This window comes from Bos grunniens, chromosome 9 (genome assembly GCF_055505025.1).
Source record: "Bos grunniens cultivar Pamir isolate PY7600 chromosome 9, Bosgru_T2T1.0, whole genome shotgun sequence".
In the NCBI taxonomy this organism is placed as follows: domain Eukaryota; kingdom Metazoa; phylum Chordata; class Mammalia; order Artiodactyla; family Bovidae; genus Bos; species Bos grunniens.
Genome location: NC_141173.1, coordinates 36,654,019 through 36,667,688, shown reverse-complemented (window position 1 = coordinate 36,667,688; position 13,670 = coordinate 36,654,019). Strand labels below are relative to the sequence as shown.

Sequence of the window (13,670 nt, the reverse complement as noted above, 5' to 3'; positions counted from 1 at the left end):
GTGCATTTTGGACTCTTTGGTTGACTGTGAGGGCTACTCCATTTTTTCTAAGAGATTCCTGCCCACTGTAGTAGATATAATGGTCATCTGAATTAAATTTGACCATTCCTGTCCATTAAGTTCACTGATTCCTAAAATATTGATGTTCGCTCTTACCATCTCCTGTTTGACCACTTCCAATTTACCTTGATTCATGGACCTAATTAATATTCCAGGTTCCTATGCAATATTGCTCTTTACAGCATCAGAGTATACTTTCACCACCAGACACATCTACAGCTGGGTGTTGTTTCTGCATTTGCTCTGCCTTTTCATTCCATCCAGAGCTATTTCTCTGCTCATCTCCTGTAGCATACTGAACATCTACTGACCAGGGGAGTTCATCTTTCAGTGTCATATCTTTGTGTCTTTTCATACTCCTCATGGGGTTAGGAAGGCAAGAATACTGAAGTGGTTTGCCATTTCTATCTCCAGTGGGCCACGCTTTGTTAGAACTGTCCACCATCACCCGTCTGTTTGGGGTGGCATGGCATGGCCCATAGTTTTATTGTTAGACAAGGCTGTGATCCATGTGATCAGTTGGGTTAGTTTTCAGTTGTGGTTTTCATTCTGTCTGTCTGATGGTTGGGGATAAGAGGCTTGTGGAAGCTTCCTGATTGGAGGGACTGGCTGTGGGGAGACTGGGTTTGCTCTGGTGGGCAAGGCCATGCTCAGTAATCTTTAAACCAATTTTCTGATGATAGGTGGGGCTGTGTTCCTTCCCTGTAGTTTGGCCTGAGGCCAAAGTACGTCTAACAACATAATGTGCCTCTCAGGACTGCTGCAGTCTGTATACTTACCACCCATCAGGTTACTCTTGACACATACCTCCACCAGAGACATCTGAACACTCACAGGCAAGTCTGGCTCAGTCTCTTGTGGGGTGACTGCTCCTTTCTCCTGGGTCCTCATGCACACAAGGTTTCGTTTGTGCCCATACAAGGCCAGAATGTTCTACCAGGTATTGATGATTGGTGGAATCCTGCCCAACTTGAGATGGGAACGAAGTACTGCAGGGTGTACAGTATTTGTGCTGAAGCACAAAACCTGGTAATATAATCCTTGCCTTGTATGCATATGATAGGAACTTCTCTCAGTTATATACATCTTTTGAAATTAATTCTGCTTCTACAGGCATGGTTGTTCTCTTTGTGAAAAGAAACAACAAACTAAAGCATGTTAGGGATTCATTTGTCAAATAATACTAACCAGAAACAAAGTAGAAATTATAACTGAGAGCTGGGACTAGGTGAGATGAGTAAGGTACTCACTTTACATGCAGAATTTAAGGGGATGCCAAACAATCAGTAATCAAGGTTGATATATCAATACAATATTAAAAAAATATATAAAACACGATGAAGAAGATACCAAAATTTTAAATAAATAACATAATCAGTATTCTTCCTTACTTTTTTCTTTTTCTGGTTCCATTATGCTTTGGCTCTGCACTGTTGCAATTGCATTAATAGGTCTTGTTCTTATTTAGAAGAGGTCTTTTTGTAAGGCCATTAGCATGGCATTGAAAAGTCTGAAAAGGGAGTAATCTGTGAGTTGGACCTGTAACTTGAGAGACATCACATGCCACCTGTAAGTCCACAATTTTCTATCTCCTCATTGAGGTTGGGGAAACATTTTTGAGAATATTTCAGAATAATCTCCTATTTTATTTATTTATTTTATTTTATTTTATTTTTAAACTTTACATAATTGTATTAGTTTTGCCAAATATCAAAATGAATCCACCACAGGTATACATGTGTTCCCCTATTTTAGCAGAGCATTGGTCTACATGAAATCTCCCTACTTTTGAACTGCATGATTTCAATACTCCTGTCTAGGTCCTTCTTATATCTTCTACATTTTAAATTTATTTTTAATTTTATTTATCTGCTTATATGTTTTTTAAAAGACTTTTATTTTTATCACTCATCCTGAACCTTTGCTCTCCCTCTAGCTGACTATTTTACTTTATTCTTTCCAGGTTTATTGAGATACAGTTGAAATATAACATTGTGTAAGTTTAAGGTATATTGTGGACTTGATACATTTACATACTGCAATATGATACCGCTGTAGTACTGATACCTCCATTATACCACATAATTACCATTTCCTGTTTGTGATGAAGCATTTAAGATCTAGTCTTTCAACTATTTTCAAATATGTAATACAATACTGTTAATTATTGTCATAATGCATGTGCATTAAGTCCCCAGAACTTACTTATCTTTTAACTGGAAATTCGTTCCTCCTGACCAACATCTCTCTAATTCTCCTAGTCCCCAGGCACTGGTAACCCATTCTACTTTACTTTTACAAGTTTGACTTTTTAAGGATTTCACATATACCTAATGTCATACAGTATTTGTCTTTCTCTGTTTGACTTATTTCACTTAGCATAATGCCCTCAAAGTCCATTCATGTTATTAGAAATGGCAGATTTCTTCTTTCTGATGAATGAATAATATTCATACATATAAATACACAATGTAATGTTATTAAATATATACAATATTACTATACATATACAACCTTGATGTATTGTGTATATATAATGTACAAATATTTTAAAATAAAACTTTATAATTTTTGTTTTAATATGTAATCACTTTCCTTGGGCTTCCCAGATGGCACAGTGGCTAAGAATCTGCTTACAGTGCAGGAGATGTGAGTCTGACCCCTGGGTTGAAGAGATCCCCTGGAGTAGGAAATGGCAACCCACCCCAGTATTCTTGTCTGGAAAATTCCATGGACAGAGGACTCTGGTGGACTGTAAGTTCTGAGCTTGCAAAGAATTGGTTGGATACATTGAAGCTAATCTATCCACTGAGCATGTACTCACGTAGTCACTTTCTTTGGAAAAAGACATTGTTAGGTTATTATCATCCAGAATTATAAAGACAGAAATAAATTTCTATTAGAATATTAATCTCATTCAGAAAGTTTAGGAGCAATAGAAAAAACATAATAAATGCATTTTGGGATTAGAATGTATAATAAGTAGTTTGTATAGTATCGACCTTGTTAATAAATTAAAACTGATTCTTAGAGGCATCAAATAACTTAAGATGATACAAGTAATTCACTGAGTAAAACTCTGCTTCAGGTCAAGCTTCCAGTCTTCACAAAATCCTGAAAATGTGACTTCAGTGTCCATTATCTCAAAGAAAACCAATTAAAATAATGTTTCACTGACAAAATAAAGTTTGTACATTTTAATTTTCCCTAACGCTAATAACATTGTAGATTATTAAAACTAAAGGCTTTCAGAAATCCAATTTACTTTCATTGTTTAAGGTCATCGTTTCCTTTTCGTATTCTCAGTTTGAATACTATATGCAGATTTTCCTGTTTTCTTATCCTGTTTATTTTCTGGTCTTCATGCAATGTTATTGTTTGGTACATGAAACTGGAAAAAAGTCAATATTCATTTCCATAGTAATGTTTAAAAATGTTACAAGAACATTTTTTCAGACTGTTTTAAAAAATATTCACTAAATTCTTTCTTTAATTTGCTAGAAAAAAAACTGTCAAATAATAATAGAAATACTTATAATAATGGGCCACTTGGAGTTTGAATCTTATACAATATTTGTATTATAACAAGATGAATCAGAAAGATATGGAAACTTTAAAATATTTTGATGATTGTTTTTAGAGACCCATAGAGAACTTATCTTTTAAATAATATTATTAATAAAAGTATTTGATGCGGTCATATATATTCATATATGTTGTCAAATAGACTATGATTGTTGGCATTAAAGATAATATTTAAACAAAATAAGGAATATAGGAAAGTGTACAGAATAAATAACACAATGCATTTACTTATAAACAATCATTTATATAAAATTGCTAGCATTTTGGTGTATTTCCTTAAAGATATATTTGTCTTATTTCTCTGAGTATAGTTATTATCCTGGTTTTTTGCAGCATAATATATCACTGATATTTTTAATATCACTAAGAATTCTTCTAAAATATTTTATCAGTTGCATATTACTGTGCAGCACGAACATGACCCAGCCTCCTCACCATTCCTATGCTTTTTGACGTTTCTATTGTCTTATTTCTAATTTTTGTTATTAAGATAAGCAGTGAAATGAACGTCATTGCATTCAAAGTTTTAATATATTCATTATTGGTTTATCCAGATACCTTTCTAGATGTGAAATTACAGGGTAAAAAGGTTTGAATATTTTCCAGATTTGATACACAGTATTAAACTCTTTTCCAAGAAAAATGGACCAATTTACATTCCAAGTAATGGTGGAAAAGAATGCCTAATTTACCACATCCTTGAGACCGTTGACTTTGATACTTTGACTATTCATTGCAAATTCTGTAGGTGAAAAATGATGTCTTTTTGTTTTCAATTACAGTAATTTGATTACTAGTTAGCTTAAGTTTAAAACAAGTATGTTAGCTATTTCATAATTTTTCTTCTGTGTATTTTCTCTTCATATTCTTGCCCCGTTTTTTGCATTTTGTGCTGTTTTCCTTTACAAAGTAAGAATTTTGACTATTTATCTATCTTATTAGTTGCAAATATTTTCTTTACTCTTTTTACTAGTTTTAAGTGTTTTTCTTTTTTACATATTTATGTCCTTTTATCAGTATGTTTCTTGTTACTAAGACAAACAGTGAAATGAACATCATTAAAGTTTCTTGATTTTTAGTATTGAAGAAATGTTTCCTTATTCAGAGATCTGATAAGTTTTCTCCTAACCTAGTTCCTGCCAAACTTTTTTAGATTTTTTTTCTTTCCTCTCTCTATTTCACGACTTACTTTAACTTTTCCAAATTTATTTTAGTCTGTGGGTTAAGAAAAGAATTTTTAGTTAAAAAATACAACTATTTTTATTAAGATGTAATGGAAAAACCCAAACAAACTTTTTTGGCCAACCGAATATATAAATGTTGAACCACTATTTTGTACACCTAAAATTAATATAATACTGTATTACAGTTAACAATCAAGACAACCCTCCCCCACAACACAAAACCCTCAAAATGTTTGAAAAATAAGGATAGAAACAAACATGCAAGTAAGCAAACCAAAACTAGACATAAACCAAACTAGCCGTACTTAAATTTACTATCTCCTAAAACCATTTCTTGGAGAAGGCAATGGCACTCCACTCCAGTACTCTTGCCCAGAAAATCCCATGGACGGAGGAGCCTGGTAGGCTGCAGTCCATGGGGTCGCTAAGAGTCAGACACGACTGAACGACTTGACTTTCACTTTTCACTTTCATGCATTGGAGAAAGGAATGGCAACCCACTCCAGTGTTCTTGCTTGGAGAATCCCAGGAACAGGGGAGCCATCTGATGGGCTGCCGTCTATGGGGTCGCACAGAGTTGGACACGACTGAAGTGACTTAGTAGTAGTAGTAGTAAAACCATTTCTAAGTCATAGTTTTAAGAGCTGTTTAGTGGAAAACCTGTATTGTCAGCTCTCTGCTTCATTATTGACATATTTGTAGTAAATTTTATCACCTAGAAGGGTGGAAAGCAAACCTAATCTTATGATATGTTCAAATTACTCTGTTTAAATAACATTATATGCCTTTTCTATGTCCAGTTTGATATTTACATTTTCTTAGTATAACTGTCCATATTATATTGTAATGTTTAAACTACTTTTTGTCCCTCAATTATGTGTACATCAGTTATGTGTATTAGTTTGAAACAATTATTTCTGAAGTAGATAGATAATATATGAAAAATTATCAGCTACAGTGTTTCTGACTAATATTTTTCAATGGCTTCTATTCCATTTAGAATAAAACATTAACTCGTTACTATAGCTTATCAAGAAATACTGTATAAACAGGCCATGACTTAATTTCTCAAATTACCTCTTGCTTGCTTGCTTTTGTGCACCATTTGTGGAAGTTCACCTTTGTGTCTGTCCCCTTAGCCTTTTATCTGTTCTTACAACATTGCAAGCTCTCTCCAGACTCATGACTATGGATAAGCTACTTTTCTACTCTGAGAAATCTCTATTCCCAGGCTTCCCTTGGCTGCTTCATCTTGATATGTTAGCCTGAATATCACCTTGAGAGATGTCCTTGACTTTTCCATCTAGATCTGGTCCTTGCCTGTTATCTTCTTTTACAAAATCCTATTTCTTTCTTTCCTTGCACTCATCCTTTCTAATTACTAAAGTATGTTCATCTTTTGTTTTTCTCACCCCTCCATCCAGGATCATAGATGTCATATTCGTTACTATATTCCTAGTGCCTACCATGTTGTCTGTTATAATATCTGGTGTAATCTAGACACTCAAAAATATTTGTTGACTTAACAAATAAATGGTGTTGCCACATCTGGTACATATACCATAGAATCTGAGTTCTGAACTTTGCCTGCCTGCAGAGAGTATGATATTTAAATTCCATCAACTTTATCCTCAACTGATTTTGAGTCTTCCAATGAGAAAATTTAAACTTATGTAAAAATTGAGTTAGAAAAAAGAAGATGGTGTCCCTGAGGCAAAGAAGAAATATGAGTTTCTTTTCCACAAACAACTCATCTTATCACCTTTTACACAGTTTGTTTTTTTTTTCCTTTAAATGCTAAAGAAAATGTCACCATGTTATTCATACATATGCCTGAAGAATGTTTAAGTTATATTTTGTCAGGGTGAAAATTTAATTTAGAAGTCAGAAATATACAACAAAGGGTCATTTTGTTGCTTACACTGATTTAGTCTGAAGAAGTATTTCAAAAGTTTGATTTATTTCATTTATCTAAGTTCAAATTGTTTGTAATTTTATTTCCAGAGCCTATCATAATAGTGTTCAGTTATCCTTATTTCATTACTTGGAATTTACTCAGATTTTCAAAGGAAGGGAGTGAAATGGATATCTAGTTTTCGGATTAGAAGTCATTTTAAGTGATGTGTGTATGCTTTAAAGATACAGTAAACCTTATGCAATAATATATCTTGGACAGAGAGGATTCTAAGGTGTGGTGTTTCTCAGCTGGGGGAATTCAGAACAGTCTTCCAAATAGATCACTTGCCAGACTTGGTTAGGATGAAAGAAACTTTATTTTGAGTCTAAGGGAAAATTTTACAGCTTTTCATATAACTTTTTTCATAACAACCACTATTCTACAATTTTGTTTTCTTTAGCCATACCGGTATAGCTGCAAAGGGAATTTTTTTCTACATTGTCTTTTCTGTGTCTATTTAATTGATTATCTCCTAAAGATAATTGGTTATATCTAATACCATTTCTCCTTCTTTTCCATTTTCTATAATAATGGCTCCACTTTGAGGCAATTTTGTATACTTCATTAGTACTCACCATTATAGAGAGCAAATTAAAAGCTCTAGGATTTAAATAAATCGATCCTAAATATACATTGTTTTCTCAATCCCATTTTGGGAACTGAACATCTGCCTTTCTTTTTAGAGGGGAAAAATCTGTCAAGCTTAAAATCTACCACAGCCAATGTCAAGCACATATACTTATGCTCTGCTAAGTTATTCTCAGGTTATACATAATGCCTTCCATATTTTTCACCTTTTGATACTTTCTTCTAAAGTATATATGCGAACAGTACTATAACCTTTGAAGTAGGAAATCTGTTTCTAGGTAATATGCCCATCCTGTCAGAGTCATCCCCCTAAGTGATATCGATGGGAGTTTAATGATAGAAATTAATTACAGGGTTGAGCTGTTTCTCACCATTGTGTGCCACTGTGTTGTCACACCGCTCTCAGCTTCAGCGCTCCCTGCCACTTGTCTCTCAAGAAAGTTTTGCTTGTAACTGAAGTATGTGCATGCTTATCTCAGTCGGAACATGTGTGTGTGTGAGGGAGAGAAGATTCCATTTTGCTGATCACTGCTTGTGATGATTATTTTGCTCTTTAGATCACTTGTTTCCCAAAGTCTATTTCTGCCTTCTAGGAAGCATCTCACTGAAAGGGACATGTTGAAATATCAAAAGTAGGTACTCTAGAGCTGCCACTGGCTTTTTTCTGCACACAGTGATGATGATATAAAGTTTGTTAACTCTAAATATTACACTTAGAGGACAATATATTCAATTGGATCTGCATTCAAGTGTGAAATATTACTACAAATTAATTTGTGATGATAAAAAGGTGATCCTTCACATAGGGTTTTGAAGTATTTACAAGCAGTGATGGGGGCAAGGATGGTGATTAGGGAGGAAAAAGAAAAGAGCAGAAAAATATGAAAATACTTGAAGATTAGGTTATTTCTTTTTATCTTAAAACCAAGGAAGATAGAATCAGTGGACGATACAGGTTAGAAAGAATCTTACAGGACACCTAAAAAATAAAAAGAAAGTGGTTTTGACCATGAAGCATTGTAAGAAATACACTTTGCTTTGTGACCCAATGTGTATGTATGAACACACACTCTTGCAACTGAAATATGTTTCAAGAAACAATAATTATCTTTATCATATACTCTACTCTTTGAACTATTTTTGTCTAATGTATTCTATTTCATCTAATAGTTTGAAAAATACAAACCAACACTAATATAATCTTGTTTTACAAATGAGGAAACTTCCGCACACAGGTCAGGTAATTTTCCCAAGAAAAAGCAGACTGCTATTTGCAGATCTCTGACCTCCTAACTCCCAGGACAGCATCTTTTCTTCTATGGTTCAAGGAAAAGAACTCAGGATTACATTTTTAAAAACCCAGTTCAGTGCCTATTCTTCCACTTTCAGTTTTGTGAACTACCTTAAATTCTCCTAGAAGAAGGTAAGAACAAAAATAAATAAAGACACACTGCTGTGTGACCTCACAAACGATTTAGCAGTTCTCTGCTTTACAGGTTTCCACATGCCCACCTTACTCCAGCCACTGTTGACTGCTTGCTTTTTGTGTGTTTGATGATATAGTTTATGATTAGTTGACTGTGTACACTGCTGGGCTTCACAGGTGGTGCTAGTGGTAAAGAACCCACCTGCCGGAGATGCAGGAGATGCAATAAACACTGGTTCAATCCCTAGGTCAGGAAGGCCCCCTGGAGGAGGGCATGGCAACCTACTCCAGTGTTCTTGCCTGGAGAATCCCATGGACAGAGGAGCCTGGCAGGCTGTAGTCCATAGGGTCGCAAAGGGTCGGATATGATGGAAGGGACTTAGCACACATGCAGGCACGCACACTGCTAGCAATTAAATGCCCCTGCCTCTCTCCCATCTATTTTGACTGCTATAATTCAGTTTTTTTCATCAATAGATGCATGCTTCATTATTTAATTTGATGTAAGGAATTGATGTTACCAAATAGTCAAAATATGTTATATGTATGAAAAAACCTTCTAAGGTCCTTTATCTTATTGATCCAACAATAGCCATGTGAATATGCAGGTTAGACCTTGTTGTTCCCTGTTTGTTGATCACCTTAGGAATGTTCTCTTATTGCCCAAGTTCTCGCATCTGAGACATGGTGAAGCTAGGACTGGATCAGGCTAAGTTCTAAACTAGTGCTTTTTCAATAATATAGATAAAGCTTGGATGTAGAATAATAGTCAGAGGCACTTGGAGCTAAGTTCAATGTTAGAATGAATCTACCCTGACTCATTATATGTCTACCCTGACATAGTATAACTGATACTGCTCTCTTAAACAACTTCTAGAAACTTCTTCATGAATAAAGAACATTCACCATCAGTGATACAAACCAAAACAACAAACAACTTTGCTGTAGTCTTCCAATAACCAGTTTCAAATTGTTCTTTGCATGGAAGTCACATTATTTCTCAGAGAAGGAGATGGCACCCCACTCCAATACTCTTGCCTGGAAAATCTGATGGACGGAGGAGCCTGGTAGGCTGCAGTCCATGGGGTCGCAAAGAGTCAGACACGACTGAGTGACTTCACTTTCACTTTTCACTTTCATGCATTGGAGAAGGAAATGGCAACCCACTCCAGTGTTCTTGCCTGGAGAATCCCAGGGACAGGGAAGCCTGGTGAGCTGCCGTCTATGGCGTCACACAGAGTCAGACACAACTGAAGAGACTTAGCAGCAGCAGCACATTATTTCTTATGAATTAGAATGTATTTTAAATATATTTGTTTATTGATTATAAGACAACATTTAATTCTGCATTTGATTGTCTTATGGTTTGGGCTGCATAGATGATTTACTTGGGTTGTCCTGAATGAGCATCCATGATGGCAAATAAAAACTGAGTAGCTATACGGACATCTAATCCCTTCTAGTTCTCACTCTCCTCAGAGGCAGTTTTGCACTGACATGATGGTTGGTGTGCAAAACTCCGTTAGTTCTAGGAGAGTAGAAGTAGGAGACAAACCAGGATGAGTTACAAAACCCAAGCCCAGAGGCATGTTTCTAGGCAAGGAAACCTTGCCCATATTTTGAGGTCTGGTTGTGATGACCAGGTATCTCAGTTTGTCTGAGATTGAGAATTTTCCCTGGATGTGGAGCTTCCAGTGATAAAACTGGTAAAATCCCAGATAAAATGGGATCATCCTGGGTCCTGCTCCCAAGGATGGATCTTTAAACCTGTCCAAAGTATTTTGTTTGACTTTGTCACACTTCTGATGCTTCAAAAATTCAAGAGTAGTTTGATTTAACAAGAAAAATCAAAACTGGCAGACAGAACCTAGGGAGTCGAAGAGGTTAAACATGAGTTTGTTTAAACTTATGGCTCCAAAAATTATCTACTGTAATCTCAAAGAAGAGGAAGTTTGCGGAAAGATGTGAAAAGGAATCATAATTGAAGTAACTGGAGTCATGGGACATTTTATATTTTAAAGGAAGGAAGACATTTTTTACTCACCCTTCTGAAGTAGAAGTACAAGGGCTATATGAGTGTTGTTTGGGGGAGTAAGGCAGAAAAGAATATTGGGTGCCTGGAGAGAGACAAAATAGGAACTTAGAAAAGAGGTAGAGAGAACGGTATTAAAGAAATAAACACTGACTATTTCAAAAAATTCCACTGGGTCAATTATCCATCCAGAATCAGTAAAGAAACATGCCATAAAGATCACACATAATCCTTGTTGTATATTCAACCTACTTTTCCACCTCTCTTATTTATCCTATGAATTCCAATTCTTAAAACCCTAAACCAATGCTGTTAAGGTATGTGCCAGTCAATGTTTAAGCCTCTGGGGTTTTAGCTGTGATTGAAACAGACCCAAAGTCCTTCTCTCATGGAGTTTATGATCTAGGGTGAAGGAGAGACAGGCGATCCAAGACGCAAATTGGTAAAGTTTAAAGTACATTAGACCATTATAAAGTCTTTAGAGATGGATAAAGCAGGAAAAGGGGATAGGAAATGAGTGTTGTTTGTTCATGAGGGTCTCACTGAGGGGGTGAAATTTAGAAGCATATACATAAAAAAGAAATTCTTTAGAAATTGGGACATACCAGATGTATGCTATTATCTTAGGGATTTAATTTTTGTACAGCCAGCAGATAAGTGCAAAGAAAAGCTTTGCTTCTAAATCAATAAATAATAAAGGAAGAAAACTAAACACAGTTGGAAAAAGTTAAAGAGTCTGACAGAAGGATCAAGCTTTCCTATGCTCGTAAGACTATATTACTGCCATTTTATGTCATTTTCATTTGTTTGTTTGAAATTGACCAGAAATACTAGAATCTGCTCCTTGCCTGCACCCTCAGGGTATTTTACAAAGAAACCTCTATGAGTAAGCCAGGGCACAGCATATTAAACTAGGGTTTCTCTTGACATAATTCATCTTATACTTTTGTTTCAACAGAAACTAGACTTCCTTCCACCCAAGTTATAGGAGCTCACAGCCTGAGGCACTGAATTGCATGGGACATAAAAGATCTCATTCAAAAATAACTTATTTAAACATTCTGTTATAGCTGCATGGAATTTGTCTTTCAGCAGTAACTCCTGGTTTTCCTACACACCCCATAAACCACCAACAAATACAGTATTTTAAATGCAAAAGCTAGCATCTTTTGTTTTCCGGAAATGTGATACAATGATGATACCTTCTTTTCAAATTATGAAAGTGTTCTTTTTGAGTCAGAGAGGCACTTCAAATACTTCTTAGCACTTTAGGTAGATTTATATTTTACTTAATTTAATAGATATTGATATTTATCACAAGTTATAGCACAAGAGCTTTTGTAACCTGAGGTGAAAGCACCATTTAAAATAGTATAATTGTTTTGGCTACCAAATCTCCTGAGCAGATTACAAAGGTAGGAAAGCAGATCTGAGACTTTGTCACAAAAATCCATGTAATGTGAATTATAGAAAATATTGTTAGTTTATGGTCTTTGATAATATTAATAATTATTTTGCAATCATTAAATAAAGTACTCTGATTATAAGAGCTTTCCTGATGGCTCAGATGATAAAAAATCTGCCTGCAATATGGGAGACGTGGGTTCAAACCCTGGATTGGGAAGGTCCCCTGGAGAAGGGAACAGCTACCCACTCCAGTATCCTTGCCTGGAGAATTCCATGGACAGAGGAGCCTGGTGGGCTACAGTCCATGGGTAGTCCAGCAGAGAGTTAGACACAACTGAACAACTAATGCTTTCCCTTTTTCTGACTGTGTTGTTGTTGTTCAGTCACTAAAGTCTTCTAATTTCTGGAAACCAACAGTGGCTTGCTTCTCAAGAAACAGATCATTTTCTTTCCTTCCTCAAGAGCATCAATCCAGAAGGTCTGGTTCAAGGGCCTATATCAAAGTTGGGTATAAATCTGAAAGCTACATAGTACCTGGGGATAAAAGTGTGTAGACTGACCCTTCTCATGACATTATTGGGTGGTTCTGCCATCATTTGGGGAAGATTGAGTTGTGCACCTGGAAACATTGGCCTGGGGGTGCCTAAGTTAGGTTCTCATTGCTGAACTAAAGCACTTAGTGAGATTATTATATCGGCATGACCGTTAATTCTCTTTACAAAGTGTTGACCTGATGGGGTTTCCTTGACCAGCTATCAGTCTCAACTCTATCAATAAGAAAACAGGGAAGGAAAAAAAAATGTCTAAGCTTGGGGAAGCTAAATGCCTGAAATCAATTTAATTTATGATAAGTAATCTCCTTCCAGCGAATACTTGATTTCTTAATGATTGTTTATTCTTTCAAAAATGGAGGAGGGTCATTGTTGTTGGATAACAATTGTTAGAATAACTGGAAGCCCTTTGCCACAATTACTTCAGAGTGACCGCTTATCCTTAAAGACATCCCATGTAGTCATATGGCAAAAAGGTATATTGAACTTTATTTTTGTTGTTGTTGTTCAGTTGCTCACTCAGGTCCAACTTTTCATTGCCCCATGGACTGTAGCACACCAGGCTTCCCTGTTCTCTATCTCCTGGAGTTTGCTCAAACTCATGTCCATTGAGTCGATAATGCCATCCAACAATCTCATCCTCTGTTGCCCTCTTCTCTTCCTGCTCTCAATTTTTCCCAGCACCAGAGTCTTTTCCAATGAATTGGCTCTTCACATAAGGTGGCCGAAGTATTGGAGCTTCAGCATTAGTCCTTCCATTGAATATTCAGGGCTGATTTCCTTTAGGATGGACTGGTTGGATCTCCTTGCTATCCAAGGGACTCTTAAGAGTCTTCTCCAGCACTGTTTGAAAGCATCAATTCTTCAGTGCTCAGGCTTC

The 13,670-nt window shown here is 35.8% G+C and overlaps 1 protein-coding gene across 21 annotated transcripts in view; it reads left to right on the top strand.

The window, feature by feature from the left end:
* Positions 1 to 13,670, top strand: part of LOC147365801 (uncharacterized) — an 856,584-nt gene that overhangs the window by 329,718 nt on the left and 513,196 nt on the right. Inside the window, exon 4 of one of the 21 annotated variants that reach the window (XR_015132782.1) lies at positions 2,670 to 5,136. The exons of 19 other annotated variants lie outside the window; for them this stretch is intronic. The gene's annotated coding sequence lies outside the window, so the exon portion shown is untranslated. Of the gene's footprint in view, positions 1 to 2,669; positions 5,137 to 13,670 lie in introns of those variants that run through there. One more of the 21 variants, XR_015132777.1, reaches the window with a different exon arrangement.